Source organism: Lissotriton vulgaris, chromosome 7 (assembly GCF_964263255.1).
Source record: "Lissotriton vulgaris chromosome 7, aLisVul1.2, whole genome shotgun sequence".
Lineage (NCBI taxonomy): Eukaryota > Metazoa > Chordata > Amphibia > Caudata > Salamandridae > Lissotriton > Lissotriton vulgaris.
The window spans coordinates 1,495,118,346-1,495,139,271 of record NC_141695.1 but is presented as its reverse complement, the minus strand read 5'-3'; positions in this window follow the sequence as shown (position 1 = coordinate 1,495,139,271).

The following is a 20,926-nucleotide window of genomic DNA, read 5'->3' as shown; positions in this document are numbered from 1 at the left end:
CTCGCCGCATTTGGTTTGCATTGGCTAATTATAAATATGAAATATTTAATTAGGGTCCTAGATAAAACACAACAAAAGACCGAATGGCATTACCTGATATTCAAAATGGCCATGCCGTGTACGGAATGCAGTCTTCCAATTATTTACAGGGGCAATTCTAATTAGATGATAAGCTCCTCTTAGGTCCAGTTTCGTAAATATCTTGGCACTTTTTAACTGATCTAATAAGACAGATATTAAGGGCAGTGGGTACCTATCTTTATGGTGACCTGATTCAATGCTCAATAATGTTAAATTCAACACTACGAAAAATGAAATGACTGCTCTTGACAATCTAAAACATGATACTTCTATCATTATTAAGCAGGCCGATTAAGGCGGTGCTATAGTGGTATGGGGCGTGAATGGCTACACGGCTGAAGTGCTAAAACAACTAGATGACCCCAGCTGCCAGCTGCTATCGAAAAATAGGAAAAGATCCAACTCCTGAGCTTCAGAATGAACTTTCTGCTTTAATACAGGAAGGCTTTGAGCAGGGGTTTGTAGGCCCGAAAGAACGTGAATACTTACAAATCAAACACCCAAAAATACCCATGTTCTACGTACTTCCCAAAATCCATAAGAGCCAAGACCATCCACCAGGCAGACCCATCGTGGCAGGATGTGGTTCTTTGCTTGAGCCTATTGCCAAGTATGTAGACTGCTTCCTTAAAGAATTCATGAGCCAAGTAGTATCTTATTTACAGGACACGACTGACTTCATCAATAAATTGGAAAAAATCAACTACTGTGAAAACAGGGATACTCTGGTCACCTTAGACGTGACTTCCCTGTACACACAGATCCCCCAAGATGAAGCAACAGCTGTATTAACCTATTTTTTGGACTCTAGACCTCGGCCCACACAAGTACCTACTAAATTCCTTGTAGATCTCGCATCTTTTGCATTAAAGAGAAACTACTTTTGTTTCAACAAGGAGTTTTACTATCAAGTGAAAGGGGTAGCCATGGGCTGCCCCTTTGCACCGGAGTTAGCGGTACTCTTCATGTCTTTGTACGAGAATACATACATACACAACAACAACCCATTTACTCAACATATCGGTATCTGGCTTCGATTTATCGATGATGTGTTCATGGTGTGGACAGGCGACAGCGACACCTTGTCCCTGTTCCACCAATGGTTAAATTCCAGGACACCGGACATAAAATTTAGCCTTGAACAGTCAACAACTAACATTGCGTTTTTGTATGTAGAGGTGTCTCCTAAATCAGGTAAACTGGCGACCACCTTATTCATAAAACCCACTGATCGAAACAAATCTCTTATGTTTAATAGCAATCATCCTAGAAGCCTCAAGGAAAAACTCCTTTACGGGCAGTTTCTGCGTGTTCGTAGAAATTGCACATATAAAGAGACTACTATCATCATGCCGAAAATCTGGTATCCAAACTTTGTGATAGGGGGTACCCTAAGAAATTGGTTAAAAATTGCATGAAGAGAGCACAGTGGACTCCCAGAGAGGCACTGCTAGAACGAAAGAATAAACCTGAGTTGAAATGACAAGTGTGTGTCACCACCTTTTGCCCCAATGCTAATAAACTTAAACAGGTGATCGGACAAAACTGGCATCTAGTAAAGAACTTAGATGCCAGCTTAAAAGAACGTCCCCTTTTTGCCTTCAAGAAGGAAAGGAGTATAGCCAATCATATAGTACGAGCGGCTATGCCAGCCCCTATACAACCTACATTACGCCAATTGATGGGAATGCCCCCCGTGACAGGACACCACAAATGTGGTACCTGTCTCTGCTGTGAATCCACACTGGAGGGGTCTTTATTCCAGCATAATGGATTCTCTTGGAAGCATGATGCCTTTAGCAACTGCAAAACAAAGTTTGTAGTATATGGCATCAAATGCTCTGCCAACGTTTATATATTTGAAAGACAAACCAGGAGATCCGTCAACGTATTTCCCAGCACAAATCGAGATTAAAAAGAAAAGTGGAAAATGCCCCCTTGGTCCATCATTGGACACGCATGCAACATCAGGTAGATGACCTAAGATGGACAGTAATTTCCAAAGTTGAAAAAGACCCTCGAGGATGCGACTGGAATCTTAAACTGTCCAAAAGGGAGGCTTTCCTCATAGTCAAATTTGATACGGCTTCATCTGGCCTGAATGAAATTAGTGAAATCTTTAAACTGTGATTTCACACGCATCAGCCTTGTTCATAAATGTGCCTGCTTCACTCCACCCAGCGATTTAATTCTCCTACGCTATTAATGCCAAGGATTTCCATCGTTGGTTCTCTCTTTTTTCACATCCTCCGTTGTTCAGCCCTCCAAATTTTACAGAGGCCACCCTTATTCCTATTTTTTTTTGCATGAGTAGAGTGCCGTTTATAGCAGCCATTCCCTTTGGTGCTGGACCCCTCGTGTTTAATCAACTAAGGCTCATAAAACGGATGAAGTTCTATACCTAACTTCATCCCTTGTGATGTGCCGGCCCACTCTTGAATCATGTGACCGCACGTCGGCCGTTCCAGTTCTCGCCACCTCCGGCCGTATGAACTCACCTACCACGCCCCCTAATTAGTGCATCCTTTTTTAAAAAGCGATTCTCCCTCGCCCAGATTGTAGGACGCATGCGCTACGATATAGTGCCGGCTAGAACGCCACGTATCCACACGGACGTCGGATTGCTAAGTAAGTGTCACCTCGCGCCAAACTTCCCTTTTATTCTACTACTCCCCTGGCCTAACTTAGTTAATTTATGTACACACTGCTTTCATTGCAGTGTTTCGTTTAGACAATGTCTCCACCTTTTTTTAACTGGGCCGAACTTGTACATATTGACGGCATATAGGCCCACATGCATCAAGCACTTTTGCATTCGCAAACGGTGCGATTCCTTAAAATCGGCCGTTTGCGAATGCAAAAGTGCTTTTTCAGATGCATCATTATTTTTGAAAGAAATTCGCTGATTTTGCGACTTTCCAGAATGCGATTGCATTTAAGGAATCGCAAATTTGCGATTCCTTAAATGCAATGCATCATTCTGAAATCAAATTGCGAGAACAAGGTTTGGAAGTGCAAATTACCACGAGGTTGAACCTCGTGGTAAATTGCGAAAAATGTTTAAAATGTACTAATTTACATTTTAAACAATGTCATGTTACAGACACACATGTCCTTAGGACATGTGTGTGTGAAACATCCATTTAAAAATACTTTTCAGGGGTGCAGGGGGGGGTCCTTTGGACCCCCCCCTGCACCCATGAAATTTTCTAAGTGCCACTCGCAATTTCCATTGATTCCTATGGGCCTTTTGGCCCATAGGAATCAATGGGAATAGCGAATTCGCAATTTTGAAGTCACATAATATTTGCGATTCGGTAAAAATTGCGATTTTTACCGAATCGGAAATATTTTGCACTTTCTATGATGCATCCCGTTTTGCGAATCCATATTTGCGATTCGGTAAAATTCGCAAATTTGGAAACGCAAAACGGGAGTTTGATGCATGAGCCCCTAAGAGTGGAAAGCACCCTTTGCATCCATCGGCTTCAGCGTCTTCCAGGCGCCGTTTACTTTGTTCACTGATTCTGTGTTCTATTTTGTTTTAGGAACCCCTGTTTAAACAGTTTCTACAACTGGGGCACATTATATGCTTATACTTCGTTCATCAAGGTAATTCCTTTAATGTGGGTGTTACACCCCGCCCTTTAACTTATTTTGCGGTTCAAATATAATATATCGTGTTATCCCTTCCCTTACAGCATGACATCGTTCACCCATCATCCACTTTGAGCCTTTGAAGGTCGAGAAAGCTTCTAATCGGTAATAAATATGCTTCCCACTATGCTAACATAAGGCATTTGCCCGGGAATCTCCACTCCTACTTTGACTTGATAGATACATATTTTTTCTTCCCTTGATTCCCACAGACCTTCGAACAGACCCCTGAATAATTGTTGAACCTCTTCCACCTTCATATCGCCATTCGTCATTTATAGGGGTGAGAATTTGTTTGTATTGTCATCCCTTTTTTCTATGATAATTAACTCTGTTCCCAGAGTATTAATAGAGGTGCCCTTTCTTTTGAACAGGCACGCGTCCGCAATCCGACAAGTTTTGAACTTGACCTGACCCCGAGACGCCATCCTTGACATATAGGGGTGAGATTCCTTCCCCTTTCTCCCCCATAATCATGCCAAGTGAATTCCGCCTCTACAATCTCTAAAAGGTTTCTAAAAGGTTTCTCTTCATTTTCGCACAGGTTCACGTTTGAAGACCGACTTGTGTTGAATCCCAAAGGTCACTGATTAAATAAAGATTTCATACCGCACACGTAGGGTGAGTAAAAAATGCGGTGTTAAGTTGTTTCAATTGTGACTAGCAGAGTGCTCCTTACTACTACGTTGCTCCCTCTTAAACTCCGGCCCACGTCCACTATCCCTACGGTCTCTACTACATGCCATCCCTTTAGATTGATTGGTAAGCCTTTGAGGGCACGCTTGAGTGGCTCTGCAAATATTCCTATGATGTAAGGTCTTGCACTGAATGGGCTAGTTGTTCAATTTATGCCTCTCAAATCTTTTTTCTTTGCTCTATTCCTTTTTCAGAGAATACATCAGGCCCTGAAGAGAATCCCCAAGAACTCGGTGGGATTCGAAACGCGTAGGCCCTGCCACATATTGGTCTGCGAGAGCTGTTGGTCATCTAATGAATGTTTTCCACAGTTCAACGCTGTACATTACCTCGGATTAAAAAACTCCAATGAGCTTTGCTCTATTTATGTAATATACAGGAATGTACTTGACAGAAACTAACTAATTCCTTTACTTCTTGTAATTCCTTTGCAGACCGTGGCCCCTTCTTTCCTTCTTCATTTTCCTGGAATGTATATATACTGTATTATACACTGTGTGTTTTTTCTTTGTTAGTCTGAATGTATAATGTTTGACTGTGATATGCGTGTAATCTTGAATGAATGACCAATGTATAGCTATATTCTAATGTCTTATGTGTCCTTTTTTATAACAATCTCTTTTTGTATGATAAATTGAAGAAATTGATTGAAATATTGATGCTATAATTTGATAAAATGAGAAGCTATGAATTAGCACTTCCCTTTCTGGAATTTCTTTTCTAGTATAGGATGGTTATTTAATCTCTTTAATTAATCCATATCAGTACTGGCAACCCTGTTTGTTTCATAATAATCAATACAAGCATGAAGTTTGTCATCATTCCTGGGGCAAAAAGCAAAGGAGACAAAACTGGGGATGGAGTAGGTTGTATAAAACCATTGGCGAGGTGCTGATCCAAATATTGTTTTAGGTATCAATTTTCGACTTCTGTGAATGCATATATTCAACTGTAAGGTAAAATTGCTCCAGGAACCAACTCAATCTTGCAATCATATGGCCGATGAGGTGGTAACTTTTCGGCTTCTTTTTTATCAAACATTTGTGACAAAACTTTATATTCCAAGGGAAATTTTCTTCGTCTCCAAGGTGTAAATAACTGCTGGTTTAGAAGGAAAATATCTAGCAGGAGATTGCTCACTTTCCAGTTTTTTATAAAAACAATTCTCTTTACAATACTGTGAATCCATCAAGACTGTTCTCTTACCCTAATCAATTCTTGGGTTATGTTCCATAAGCCAAGGCAGACCAAGGATTAGCTGGAATTGTGGAGCATCTATTAAATTGAAGGCAATCAATTTGGTATGAGTATTTAAGCCTGTCAATTGAGTTTGTTCAGTTTCATGAGTAATTGGTCCTGAGGAGAGATCGGTCCCATCAACTGCACGAACCACTTTAAGATTAGCTTTTCTTATGAACTTGATACCAATTCGCTGTGCATATTTGATGTCACAAAATTTCCCAGTTGCACCAGAGTCTATCATGACAGTCACATCTATTTCAGTGTTTCTAAACCTTGCAGAAAAAGAAATTACCAAATGTGGTGCTACAGACTGCAACGTATTTGTCACGTATTGTTATGTCGGAGTTGACTTTTGATTTACTTCCATCAGGGCAAACCCCCCTACTGATGGAGCTGATCTTTTAACCCCTGATTAGTCTTGGCTCCTTTTTGACAATCTCTCACAAAATGTCCTGCTTGTCCACAATATAAACACAAGCAGCCTAACCTCTGCTTCACTTTTTCTTCTTTTGACAAAGGTCTTCGAATGGACCCTATTTGCATGGGTTCTTCCGAAGTGGAGTGATCTAAAGCCTTCTGGTTTTCTGCCTTTACTCAATCATATCGATGGGGAATTGGATGGAATTCTCTTCTCTGTTCATTCTTACGTTCACTAAGACGGTGGTCTATTTGAAGAACTAAATCTATTAGTTCTGAGATCTCTGTGGGCCTCTTGGGAATCTGAGCTAAGGCATCTTTTAATTCATCCTTGAGTTCTCTGTAAAAGACAGCTGCCCTTGTGGAATCTGGCCAATTTGTCTCTACAATTAATTTGTTAAAATAGGCTAAATAATCTACCAAATCTCGATTGGCTTGTTTTAGCTCTAATAGTTAATTATCGGACACTTGTGATGCTGTTCGTCGATCAAATATTCTCAAAAATTCTATTTTAAAATGTTCAAAATCGTACAAAACTGGGTCATTTCTGGTTACCAATGACATTAACCTTGCTGCTGTGTGTCCACTGACATAAGACAATATGAAAGATTTAGATTGATCCTCAGAAAAAATTACTGGTCGACATAGGAAATGTAGGGAAGATTGGATTAGGAAAATATGTGCTTTTTGTTGGTCCCCACTAAAATGTTGGGGGGGGCTAACAGAATTATTGAAGAGATAGGATGAATGACTTGGGTTGAAATATCTGAGGGAGATGGGTTACTAGTCAATTTTGGAGACCCCCGAACTCCTGATCTTGGAGCTATTCCTGTAACTATTCTTGACTGGACCTCCTGACTTCCTCTCTTGAAGACTTATTCTCCTCTAACACACTTTTCAGTTGCTTTTGTATGCCCTCCAATAAGGACGCCAAAGCCTTAAATTCTATTCCCTCAGCCATTCTGCCCAGGAGGAGATCTAATTTCCCAATTAAGGGCTTTTTGCCACTTCAATCTGTCAGGATATTACTTATGGATCTACTCAGGAGCAGATGATCTATCCCTGATTCCACTCCACCACTGCATACATCAAGCTATTTTGAAATCTGTCACGAAAACCAGCAGGGGGGAAAGGGGACGTGTAAGAAAAAGAAAGACAGCCTCAGTTGCCTGGTTACTTCAAAAGGTGAGTCTTCTCGACAACACCTACAGTTAAACACAGGCAATTACTTTTAGTTTTCACAACCCTCCTTCTGTCTCTTTTATATGTCTCTCAAAAAATAGCTACCTTTCTATTACCGTTTTAATGCTGAGGGGAGCTTCTCTCTATTTTAACCAACTTGGTTTTAGGGTTTTCTCAAGAACACCATCCTCTAGATCAGTTATATTACATTTTCATGTTCTTCTTTTCTGCCTTGTTATGCTGTATTTGATCATTTACCTTATTTTGCACCATAACTCTTATTCTCAATTTGGTAGCTGTGTAGAATGTTAATCAGTCTTTTTAAGTCTGTATTTAATAATTTCTTGTAGCTTAGAAGGAATTGTGAGATTCAGAGCAACTGATTGTTGACATATATATATATATATATATATATATATATACACATACATACATATATATATATATATATATATATATATATATATATATATATATATATATTCACTGAAAAAACCATAGGTTATAGACCATATATAGTTAGGGATTAGCATTTAAAAAACCTTATTTTATTTGCACAAAACCATTGAAATTCCATATATAGTTAGTTGCACTAACTATATATCGCGGACCCGCAATCCACTGCTAATGATGTCACATATTACATCATTCATGACATGGTCAGTGACATCACTGATGACATCACTGATGACATCTCAAATGACATCACTGATGACATCACTGATGACATCTCAAATGACATCACTGATGACATCACTGATGACAACACCCAGTGACTGTATGTTTCTGTAAAGTTAAAATATGTCTTACATATTGAAGAATGAGTGGATGTATAAGTGTCTGGATGAAGGATTTAGTAGGTGCATGACTGACTGTATGAGAGAATGATTAAATGTGTCTCACTGAGTGCATGGGTTAGTGATTAAAGTGTCTTAATTTGGCAATCATTATTTATGTTCTTCTGTAAACTGCTGCATGTTTAAATCAGTAGCTATATCAGTAACTATATGGGTTATTGAATGGTTGCCCAAGTATTTGTATGGGGGACTGAGTATGTGTGTGGGTGGCTGGGAGGTGTATAACTCTGTGCATAGATGTGTGAGCAGTTGATTCCCTAGGTGTATGGCTTCAAAAGTGCATGTAGAAACAGCTGTATGGACAGTTGACTGTGTGCATGAGTATATTGGTGAGTGAATGGATATCTCAGTTCTACATGTCAAAGTAAGTACATATGTAAAACACACTCCATGTGAGAGTTGACATATATAAATAACTGAACATAAGAGCCAGTGAATGTGAGAGTGGCTGTATGAATCATTGTGAACTTGTATCAAGGATTGTATAAGAGAGTAAATATGTGTTAGTATATGTTTGAATAAGTAAGGTGTGTATAACTGTATAGTTGAGGAAATGGAGGTGTGATTGATTCTTTGCATGACTGACTAGGTGTGTGAGTAACTCCATGGATGTGTGACAGTCTGTGAGTGCCTGTTTACACTGAGTGTATCTAAGGTTATATTAGAGTCTGAAGATGTATTATCACATAAATGATATCATCAGTGATGTAATCAGTAATGTCAAATGAGATGTCAGTGATGTCATCAGTGATGTCATTTGAGATGTCATCAGTGATGTCATCAGTGATGTCATTTGAGATGTCATCAGTGATGTCATCAGTGATGTCACTGACCATGTCATGAATGATGTAATATGTGACATCATTAGCAGTGGATTGCGGGTCCGCGATATATAGTTAGTGCAACTAACTATATATGGAATTTCAATGGTTTTGTGCAAATAAAATAAGGTTTTTTAAATGCTAATCCCTAACTATATATGGTCTATAACCTATGGTTTTTTCAGTGAATTTTCAAGGTTTTGTAAATGCAAATTCCTAACTATATATGGTCTATAACCTATGGTTTTTTCTGTGAATTTCATTGGTTTTTTAAAAGCTAATATCTATAGCTGTAAAATATATTCTTTATTAAGTGACGTATCACGTAGCCCGTGAGACGCCTCATGATGCATAGCATAACCGTGACGTATCGTCTCTGCAGCGCAAACCAAACCCAAAACGTAAGCGCGCCAAAACACGCTTAAAGATATATATATATTTTTTAACCTTAATTAGACAAAATCCACACGTGCACATATCACAAACCTTCAAAAAACACAATATGTCGGACTCCCGTTATGCTGCCGGTTAGCTGCCCGGTTAACGTACCAGGAAGCACCTTTACCGTGAAAAATCGCAATTTTTTTTTCACCCCCCAGGGAACTTTAATAGCCCCCTCATCAATCCTAGGGGTTCAGGAGGGGTCTGCCTTACCCCTTTCATTCATTTACACCTTTTTTCCACCTCTTGTCTCTCGATCCCACAGAGAGACAAGATGGCGGCCGCTCCAGACTGTTTACAATGATAACAGCCAATCAGCTTCTCCTCAGACTCCTGTTACACTGCCGGTTAGCTGCCCGGTTCGCGTACCAAGACGCGTCTCTACGGCGAAAAAATCGGAATTTTTTTTTTGGGGCCCAGCGTGGCTCTATAATATCCCCTCATCAATCCTAGGGGGTCAGAAGGGGTCTACCTTGCCCCTTTCCTTCATTTCCCCCTTTGTTTTGGCCTCCTCTTGTCTCTCGATCCTACCGAGAGACAAGATGGCGGCCGCTCCGAACTGTTTACAATGTTGACAGCCAATCAGCTACTCGTCAGACTCCCGTTACACTGACGGTTAGCTTCCCGGTTAGCTGCCCGGTTCGCGTACCAAGACGCGTCTCTACGGCGAAAAAAACGGATTTTTTTTTTTTTTTTTTTGGGCCCAGCGTGGCTCTATAATATCCCCTCATCAATCCTAGGGGGTCAGAAGGGGTCTACCTTGCCCCCTTCCCTTCATTTCCTCCTTTGTTTTGGCCTCCTCTTGTCTCTCGATCCTACCGAGAGACAAGATGGCGGCCGCACCGGACTGTTTAGAATGTTGACAGACACCGGAGAGCCAATCAGCTTCGCTTCGCAAAGTTCCGATAAGCGAAAAGTACGCGAACCGGATCGCTGCCCGGAGCGCTGTTACAGATATATATCTTGATTTAAACGTTAATTTCTCAAAATCCACTGAAGCACATATATTGAGACCTAGCAAAGGCACATCGGGCTAACAGTCCCTACAATTTTGCCAAGTTTCGTGCAAATCCATTCAGCCGTTCGAGCTAAAAGTGAGTCCAACCGCCCTATGGAAAACTCAATGCAAAAAACGCGTTTTGGGACCCCCCCTTTTTTCTCAGCCCCCCCTTGACGAAACCCCCCCAAATTTCCAGGAGCTGCTCAGAAACAAAATGTGCCATTTTCCTGAAAATTTCAGCCGATTCCGTCCACAAACGCCAAAGTTATTAGACATAGAATTTTCAGAAATCCCATAGGGAAAAAATCCTAACTATATATACCTACTGGCGACCGCCAGTAGGTAATATATATATATATATATATATATATATATATATATATATATATTAGCAGCCCGTCCCGACGTTGTCCGGGTATGAATTGCTGCCGGCCAATAGTATATTGTTTTGTAGGATTTCGATTTGATAGCATTTCTTATCTATGCCAGGCCTGTGAAACGCTCAGATTCACAGTGCACTGCTGCGCGTTCAGTAGTGTGTGAACTCGAGTTTCCCTACTTTTATTTTTCCTTGCAATATTATATAGCGCAAACTCGACAACATGGCATGAGCACAATTTACATTACAGAAGAACACATTAATTTGTGGTAGGCACGGGGAGACTAAGCGATTTGCCTGGAATCACAGGATGTTGAGCTGATGCCGAGATTCGAACGTAGCTCCCCAGCTCTAAAGTTTGCAATTCTAGAACTTGTGGCGGGAGGTGTGTCTAAAAGTGTATGTCGGGGCTGGCCATCAATGAGAGAGACCTGTGCATTTTTCAAATTGGTGGTGAAAAAATAGGAGTATGTTGCTGGAGATTTGGGCCGACGTGCCACCAATGTACTTACCGGGTGAGGGTAAACACCCATTATTCCCCAACTTTCTTTCCGCTTACCATCACTCTGCATACTTTCATTACGAAAGTACCATGACTCCGCAATGCCATTATAACGCATGGCATTACATTTTATATGATTTTACCACGCATACATTTACAACGAAATTCGTTGTAAATGCATGAATGGTAAAAGCATGTTTTTTTAAAATGTTTGGATAAGGTAAGCATGGGTATAGGGGTATATGTTTTGGGGTACTGAGGTATATGTTTTGGGGTGTTTGGGTATTTTAAGGGTTCAAATATAGTTTTGGGTTATGGGGTACAGGGGTAGTTTTAGGGTTCAGGGCTAGGTATGGGTTTTGGGTAGAGGGGTATTTTTAGGGTTCAGGGCTAGGTTTGGGTTTTGGGGTACAGGGGTATTTTAAGGGTTCAGGGCTAGGTTGGGGTTTTGGGGTACAGGGGTATTTTTAGTGTTCAGGGCTAGGTTTGGGTTTTGGGGTACAGGGGTATTTTAGGGTTCAGGGGTGAGTTTGGTTTTTGTGGTACTGGGTTATTTTTAGGGTTCAGGGCTAGGTTTGGGTTTTGGGGTTCAGGGGTATTTTTAGCGTTCAGGGGTAGGTTTGGGTTTTGGGGTACAGTGGTATTTTTAGGGTTCAGGGCTAGGTTTGGGTTTTGGGGTACAGGGGTATTTTTAGGGTTCAGGGGATAGATTTGGGTTTTGAGGGTACAGGGGTATTTATAGGGTTCAGGGCTAGGTTTGGGTTTTGGGATAGAGGGGTATTTTTAGGGTTTAGGGATAGGTTTGGGTTTTGGGGTACAGGGTATCTTTATAGGGTTAAAATGGGTTAGTGTTTAAGGGTGTTGGGGTATTTTAAGGAGTAAGGGTGGGTTATGATTATGGGGTGCAGTGGTATTCAAAGGGAGCAGGGTGGGATTAGCACACGATATGAGACATGGCATGAAGGGCGGAACGTACCACACGCCCCCAGCATTTGTCACGCCCCCAGCACACGCCCACAGCACAACGCAGACACACCCACAAGGGACTACTTTGCTGGCACGGTTCTTTTACCTTTTAAATGTATATGGTGGGCATCTGCATAGCCTATGTCCTTCTGCTGCAACTGCCCTTTCCAACGCTATATTGGGTGCTGTGATTGGTGCTGTGGTTCCTGAGATTACCCGCCTCAAAGGTTTGGGCTCTACCTTTAATATATATATATATATATATATATATATATATATATATATATATATATATATGTGCTCCCAAAGTCCTTTCCGAAATGCGGTAAATCCAGCCGCCAAGAAAGACGAAAGCACTCACGAGGGGGAGGTTTCCAGTAATAGCATGGTGTCATCAGTGATGTCATCAGTGATGTTACTGACCATGTCATGAGTGATGTAATATGTGACGTCATCAGCAGTGCATTGCACGCGCAAGTTATAGTGAGTCCAACTAACTATAACGTGGAATTTCAATGGTTTTATGAAAGTAAAATTTCCGGTTAACTGTAACTGGTGTGAAACCTATGTTTTTTTCAGTGAATTTAATAGGTTTTTTAAATGCTAATTCCTAACAATAACTGGTGTGAAACCTATGGTTTTTTCAGTGAATTTCAAAGGTTTTTTTAATGCTAATTCCTAACTATAAGTCTCACTTTATAAGTAAGACTGTTAGCGCTCTAGTTGTTCTTTAGAACACTCGGGTACATTCTGTCATTGGGCTATAGTTGCGCTACATCTGGCTGATATTTGGGCTACATTTGTATTTTTTTGTCTCTGGTGGCCATCTTTGGGCTACATTGGGCTACATTTGGGCTACATTTGGGCTCTAACATATATATAGCCCAATGTAGCCCAATATATATTTTTTCAAAGTTAATTTTCTTAAAGACCACTGGAGCATATATCTTGAGACATAGCAAAGGCACATCGGGCTACCAGTCCCTACAATTTTGCCCAATTTTTTTTTTTTGTATATATTTTTTTTTGCCCTGGAGCGCTCCCGGTGCGCGCCCCGGTGAGCGCCCCGGAAAGCGTAGTATTTTGAAGCACCCTGTGCGCGAACCGGGAAGCGTCCCGTTAGCGCTAATGTCGCGAACGAAAACATGATCGTGACGTATCGCGTAGCCGCGTCCGCGTGATACGCACGGCGTAAACGCACCCGGAAGCATTCGACGCGCTTACGTGACGCGCCCCTGGGCGCGCCCCGGGTCGCCCCCCGGGGTGCGTAGCGTAAGCGCATCGGGTCATGTGACCTGAAAATAACACTTTTCATTGGTTCATAACAGTTTTGGTTTCATAATTATGAAACCCCTGGTCATGTGACCTGAAAATAACACTTTTCATTGGTTCAGGATCTTTTTTTTTTTTTCAAATGATGAAAGCCCCCACCTTTTTTCCTTATTCCAGCTTTGTGCTTTGAGAGAGGTAGACCTGCAGTTATATCAGTCGAAAATGGCTACATTAGCTGCAGCTGCTGGATCTTCTGGACCACCACCACTACCACAAGGACCTCCACAACTTCACAGTGGTGGAGATCAAGAACCGGAGGAGGATGAGGAGGAGGAGGACAGTAGATTCGTCCGAGAGGACAATATTACCTACAAACCTAAAGAGCACATCATCTGGCAATTTTTTTCATCCCCAACGACAAAAAAAAAGTAAATGCACCTAAGGCAACCTGCTTAATCTCTCATCAGGAGCTGTCAAGGGGGAATCCCAACAAAAAATACTCCTTCGGCAACCACACAATGATCAGACATATGCTTCGAAAGCATCCAAATAACTATGCTAGGGCAGAGGTCAGGGAACTGGCGAGAAACCTTGTCCAATCTTCTGCCAGCACCTCCCAAACTAATGTTTCCACCCCATCGGGACCAGAAGTTAGGGAGATATGCTCCACCATACAAACCAAATTTTCCAGTTTTAAAATGGTTTGTATTTTTTGTGGACAAACAATATGCTATGGAGAGCAATGCATCACACTTATTAATCGTGCTTGGGATAACCACAAGTGCCCAAGGAAACATTAATTTGTTCCGCTTTTTTTTTTGCTCCTGTTGAGCCCTTTAGAATTCCCTGTTTTTTGTTTCTCCCCTTAAAAAATACAAAAAAAACAAAAAATGTTCAGAAAAGCCAAAAAAAGAAAAAAATGAAAAAAAACCAATAAAAAAGTATACAACAACAAAAAGAATAAAAAAACAGTTCTTTTTAGAACTACCTCCAATTTCTAAAAAAATGCCAACATTTTTTAAAACTCTGTCATTCTTTTTTCCCCATGGTACGCTCCCCGGTGCGCTCGCCGGTGCGCATACTGGGTGCTACCCCCGCGCAAATCGGAAAAAAAATAAATATTTTTTTGCCCCGCGGGGCCCTTTTATTTCTATTTCTATTTTGGGGGTTTTGTAAAGCGCATGGTGACGCAACAACGGCGTGTCCCCGCGCTGAGGAGCTACTTTATTGCTGGACCATACAAAACGGCACACCTACTAAGCGAATAGAGCAGTTTTGAGCTTAGCTCTAAAAATTGACTCAGATGGCTCTAGTCGTAACGCCATGGGCAGCTTGTTCCATCTAGCGGCTGCAAGGCATCTGAAAGATCTACCCCCATCCGAGCTCTGGATACCTTAGGGACAGCCAGGAGTCCAGAGCCAGAAGATCTCAGAGAGCAGGGAGGCTCATAAGGTGTCAAGAGTCCTTGTAGAGGAAGAGGGGATTTCCCATGAATGATCCGATGGCACGTGCAAAGTGCTTTAAATTCTACCCTGCTTCTGACCGGGAGCCAGTGCAAGGACCGGAGAGCCGCTGCAGAAGCAGCTCTTCTGGGTAATCTAAGCACCAATCGTGCAGCAGCGTTCTGTAGGACCTGTAAGCGGCTGAGATTCTTCTCCAGGGTTCCTAAATAGAGAAGGTTGCCATAGTCCATCCTCGATGTGACTAGTGCATGTACCAAGGTCTGTCGGGCTCTCACAGGCAAGAACTTCAGTGTCTTCCTGAGGCTTTTAAGGGTCCCAAAGCATTGTCCTACCACCTGATTGATCTGAGGGCCAAAGGTGAGGGCGGCATCAAACCAAATGCCCAGATTCCTCGCTTTTTGGCAAGGAATGGGTGTTGGGCCCAGGGAAGATGGCCACCATGCCGACGTCCACGCAGACTGGCAGCCCCCCACGACCAGCACCTCGGTCTTGCCCCCATTAAGCTTGATATTTACAAAAAGGGGTGGTGAGGGACAGAGTCTCTGAATTAAACAGAAAGCTCTCACCCAGTCAAAAGATCAGGGCTAGATCCAACACCGTTTTTTAGCTCACTGCACCATCCCAGTTTCAGAACCTGACTGTATGCAAATTAGTCTGTTCCTGTCCCAGTGCATGATGGGAACAGGACAAACCAAACTACAGAAGCCAATTCTTACACTGGGAAGGAAACAAGCTCCCGGGGACCGGTTTCTGGCATTACAGCCGTCTTCGGCCCGGTTTGCTTGAATCCTGATGGTGCAATGAGCAAGGGTCTCACATCTGAGAATACCCTTCCACGCTTAGGGTGGACAAAAATATTTACAAAAAGGGGTGGTGAGGGACAGAGTCTCTGAATTAAACAGAAAGCTCTCACCCAGTCAAAAGATCAGGGCTAGATCCAACACCGTTTTTTAGCTCACTGCACCATCCCAGTTTCAGAACCTGACTGTATGCAAATTAGTCTGTTCCTGTCCCAGTGCATGATGGGAACAGGACAAACCAAACTACAGAAGCCAATTCTTACACTGGGAAGGAAACAAGCTCCCGGGGACCGGTTTCTGGCATTACAGCCGTCTTCGGCCCGGTTTGCTTGAATCCTGATGGTGCAATGAGCAAGGGTCTCACATCTGAGAATACCCTTCCACGCTTAGGGTGGACAAAAATATTTACAAAAAGGGGTGGTGAGGGACAGAGTCTCTGAATTAAACAGAAAGCTCTCACCCAGTCAAAAGATCAGGGCTAGATCCAACACCGTTTTTTAGCTCACTGCACCATCCCAGTTTCAGAACCTGACTGTATGCAAATTAGTCTGTTCCTGTCCCAGTGCATGATGGGAACAGGACAAACCAAACTACAGAAGCCAATTCTTACACTGGGAAGGAAACAAGCTCCCGGGGACCGGTTTCTGGCATTACAGCCGTCTTCGGCCCGGTTTGCTTGAATCCTGATGGTGCAATGAGCAAGGGTCTCACATCTGAGAATACCCTTCCACGCTTAGGGTGGACAAAAATATTTACAAAAAGGGGTGGTGAGGGACAGAGTCTCTGAATTAAACAGAAAGCTCTCACCCAGTCAAAAGATCAGGGCTAGATCCAACACCGTTTTTTAGCTCACTGCACCATCCCAGTTTCAGAACCTGACTGTATGCAAATTAGTCTGTTCCTGTCCCAGTGCATGATGGGAACAGGACAAACCAAACTACAGAAGCCAATTCTTACACTGGGAAGGAAACAAGCTCCCGGGGACCGGTTTCTGGCATTACAGCCGTCTTCGGCCCGGTTTGCTTGAATCCTGATGGTGCAATGAGCAAGGGTCTCACATCTGAGAATACCCTTCCACGCTTAGGGTGGACAAAAATATTTACAAAAAGGGGTGGTGAGGGACAGAGTCTCTGAATTAAACAGAAAGCTCTCACCCAGTCAAAAGATCAGGGCTAGATCCAACACCGTTTTTTAGCTCACTGCACCATCCCAGTTTCAGAACCTGACTGTATGCAAATTAGTCTGTTCCTGTCCCAGTGCATGATGGGAACAGGACAAACCAAACTACAGAAGCCAATTCTTACACTGGGAAGGAAACAAGCTCCCGGGGACCGGTTTCTGGCATTACAGCCGTCTTCGGCCCGGTTTGCTTGAATCCTGATGGTGCAATGAGCAAGGGTCTCACATCTGAGAATACCCTTCCACGCTTAGGGTGGACAAAAATATTTACAAAAAGGGGTGGTGAGGGACAGAGTCTCTGAATTAAACAGAAAGCTCTCACCCAGTCAAAAGATCAGGGCTAGATCCAACACCGTTTTTTAGCTCACTGCACCATCCCAGTTTCAGAACCTGACTGTATGCAAATTAGTCTGTTCCTGTCCCAGTGCATGATGGGAACAGGACAAACCAAACTACAGAAGCCAATTCTTACACTGGGAAGGAAACAAGCTCCCGGGGACCGGTTTCTGGCATTACAGCCGTCTTCGGCCCGGTTTGCTTGAATCCTGATGGTGCAATGAGCAAGGGTCTCACATCTGAGAATACCCTTCCACGCTTAGGGTGGACAAAAATATTTACAAAAAGGGGTTGCACTGGGCCAGGGACAGACTGATTTGCATATAGCCAGGTTCTGAGCTGGGATGGGGCAGTGAGATAAATAACGGTGATGGATCAAGCCCTGATCTTTGGACTGGGTAAGAGTGGTCTGCTCAATTCAGACACTCTGTTCATCACCACCCCCTTTTGTAAATCGATTTTGGCCACTATAGGTGTGGCAGGGTATACTCAGACATGAGTCCCTTTCTCACTGCTCCATCAGGATTCAAGCAAGCCGGGCCGAAGAGGCTGAAATGCCAGAAACCGGTCCCCGGTAGCTTGTCTCCTTTCTGGTAAAGAATTGGCTTGGTAGTTTAGTCTGCCCTGTTCCCATGATGCACTGGGCCAGGGACAGACTGATTTGCATATAGCCAGGTTCTGAGCTGGGATGGGGCAGTGAGATAAATAACGGTGATGGATCAAGCCCTGATCTTTGGACTGGGTAAGAGTGGTCTGCTCAATTCAGACACTCTGTTCATCACCACCCCCTTTTGTAAATCGATTTTGGCCACTATAGGTGTGGCAGGGTATACTCAGACATGAGTCCCTTTCTCACTGCTCCATCAGGATTCAAGCAAGCCGGGCCGAAGAGGCTGAAATGCCAGAAACCGGTCCCCGGTAGCTTGTCTCCTTTCTGGTAAAGAATTGGCTTGGTAGTTTAGTCTGCCCTGTTCCCATGATGCACTGGGCCAGGGACAGACTGATTTGCATATAGCCAGGTTCTGAGCTGGGATGGGGCAGTGAGATAAATAACGGTGATGGATCAAGCCCTGATCTTTGGACTGGGTAAGAGTGGTCTGCTCAATTCAGACACTCTGTTCATCACCACCCCCTTTTGTAAACCCATTAAGCTTGAGGCAATTGGCGGACATCCAGGCAGCCAGGTCTTGCATGCATGCTCTGAAGATGTCTGCCGAAAGACCGGGTGCGCGCGATAGGGAGATGACCAACTGCGTGTCGTCGGCATACGACACCAAGCTGAGGCCGTGACTCTCTACTAAGGTGGCAATCGGAGTGACATAAAGATTGAAGAGTGTTGGACTCAGGGACGAGCCCTGCGGCACCCCCTGGTCCAAAGGAATTCGCTCCGAGTAGTGGTCACCCTGCCTCACTTGGAAACCCCGGCCAGTGAGAAATGAATAAATCCATTTCAACGCTGCCCCTTTCACCCCGACCTTGTCCAGACACTGTAGCAAGATGGAATGTGCCACAGTGTCGAACGCGGCGCTAAGGTCTAATAAAATTAGCGCCATTGTTTGTCCCTCGTCAGCACCCTGCCTAAGGGCTTCGGTAGCCCTCAGAAGGGCGGACTCCGTCGAATGACGGGGCCGAAACCCAAATTGGGTAGGATGAAGATGGTTGCCTTCCTCCACATATGTCATTAGCTGTTTATTTGCCACCTTCTCCGCTACCTTGGAGAGATAAGGCAGCAAGGAGATGGGGCGCAAATTGTCCAAATTCTCGAAGCTAATGTTGGGCTTCTTGCGGAGGGGAAGCACCACAGCCTGTTTCCAATCCTCAGGTATTGAACTGGATCGGAAGGAGACATCTAGCACATGCCTGATGTAGGGTTCCAAGGTCTCCAAACTGTCACACAATCTTTTAGGGGGTGCGGGATCTCGAGGAGAACCAGATTTAACAGACCTACAGATTTTAATTAGCTCTTCCGGTGAAGGGGTGATAAAGTTAAGTAACCGATTACGATCATCTTCCTCTGCTGCTAGGTCTATTGGCTCTTCCGCTGCATGAGGTATTTCGGGGAAAGCGGCGTAGATTTTAGACACTTTATCTCCGAAATAAGTAGCGATGCGGTTGCATGCTGCTACTGAGAGATCTTTATCTAGACTTGCAGTTTTAGGGGTGGCTAGAGACTTATATATACTAAACAGTTCCTTGGCGGAATTCTCTGCCCTCTGGATTCTGTCTGCATAGTATGTAGCTTTCTCAATACGGATTCTATTATGATAGATGCGTCTCTTGATATGATAGACCTCTTTCATCGAGTCATCATATGCCACTCTCCATTGTCTCTCTGCCCGCTTACAGTCCCTTTTGGCGAGACGCAGTGCCTCGCCAAACCAGGGAGCAGTTGTCTGTCTGTGGGCACCTTTTTTTGGCCGACCCAATGGGGCTGTACAGTCCAGAGCGGCTGTGATGCGGTCATTAAGCAATTTGTTTGCTGTTGTCACATCCTGGCCTCCTGGGGGCCCTTCCGCCATGAGAGCCCTATTAAACTCTGGCAAGGAGAATGTTGCCCACCTTCGACGAGGGTAATTGAGAGGGGCGGAAGCATGAGCTTTGTATTTAGGCAGGTGAATGACAAACGGGACAAGGAAGTGATCTGTCCAGGGCAGGGGCTGTGGGGGTGCAGCCCGGACATCCTCCCAGTTAGCAAATATGGGATCTAACAGATGCCCACGGTTGTGTGTGGGAAACTGACCCTTGAGTTCTAGCTGTAGGGTATTCAATTCCTCACAGAGCTCCATCGCTCCCTTGTCTAGTGGATCTTCTAGATGTGTATTTAAGTCACCTAACAGCAAAAACGTATCACTTCTTAGCGCTGTTTCAGTGATACACTCTAGCAGATTGCCTTTGAATCTGGACAAAGGACCTGGTTGGCGGTAGACTAACAAGCCTTTTAAAGTTATATTACCGTCAATCGTTATGGTGAAAAAGCCTGCCTCACAGCTTGCCAAGCAGATTGGCCCCCACATCAAACCTAGGGGGTCAGAGGGGGTCTACTCTGCCCCCTTATGGTCATTTGCCCCATTGTTTTTGCCACCTCTTGTGTCTCAATTTTACCGAGACACAAGATGGCGGCCGCTCCGGACTGTCTCGAATGTTTACAGACACTCGAGATCCAATTAGCTTTCCGTGCGCAAGTCGCGTGGCGCGCCCTGTGCACTCCCCGGAGCACGTACCGGGGCGCTGCCATAGATATATATATATTTTTTAGAACCGAAATTACGCAAAAACCACTGGAGCACATATCTTGAGACATAGCAAAGGCACATCGGGCTACCAGTCCCTACAATTTTGCCAAGTTTGGTGCAAATCCATTCAGCCGTTCGGGCTAAAAGTGAGTTTGACCGCCCTATGGAAATTAACATGGGGAAAACATGTTTTGGGACCCCCCTTTTATCTCGGCCCCCGCTTGACAAATCCCCCCCCAACTTTCAGGGAAGGACCGGAGCTCAGCAAGGCAAATTTGAGGAAATTTTCAGGCAGGTTATTCACAATAGAATTTTGAGATTTTGTATTGAAAAAAATCCTAACCATAACTACCTACTGGCGACTGCCAGTAGGATGGATATATATATATATATATATATATA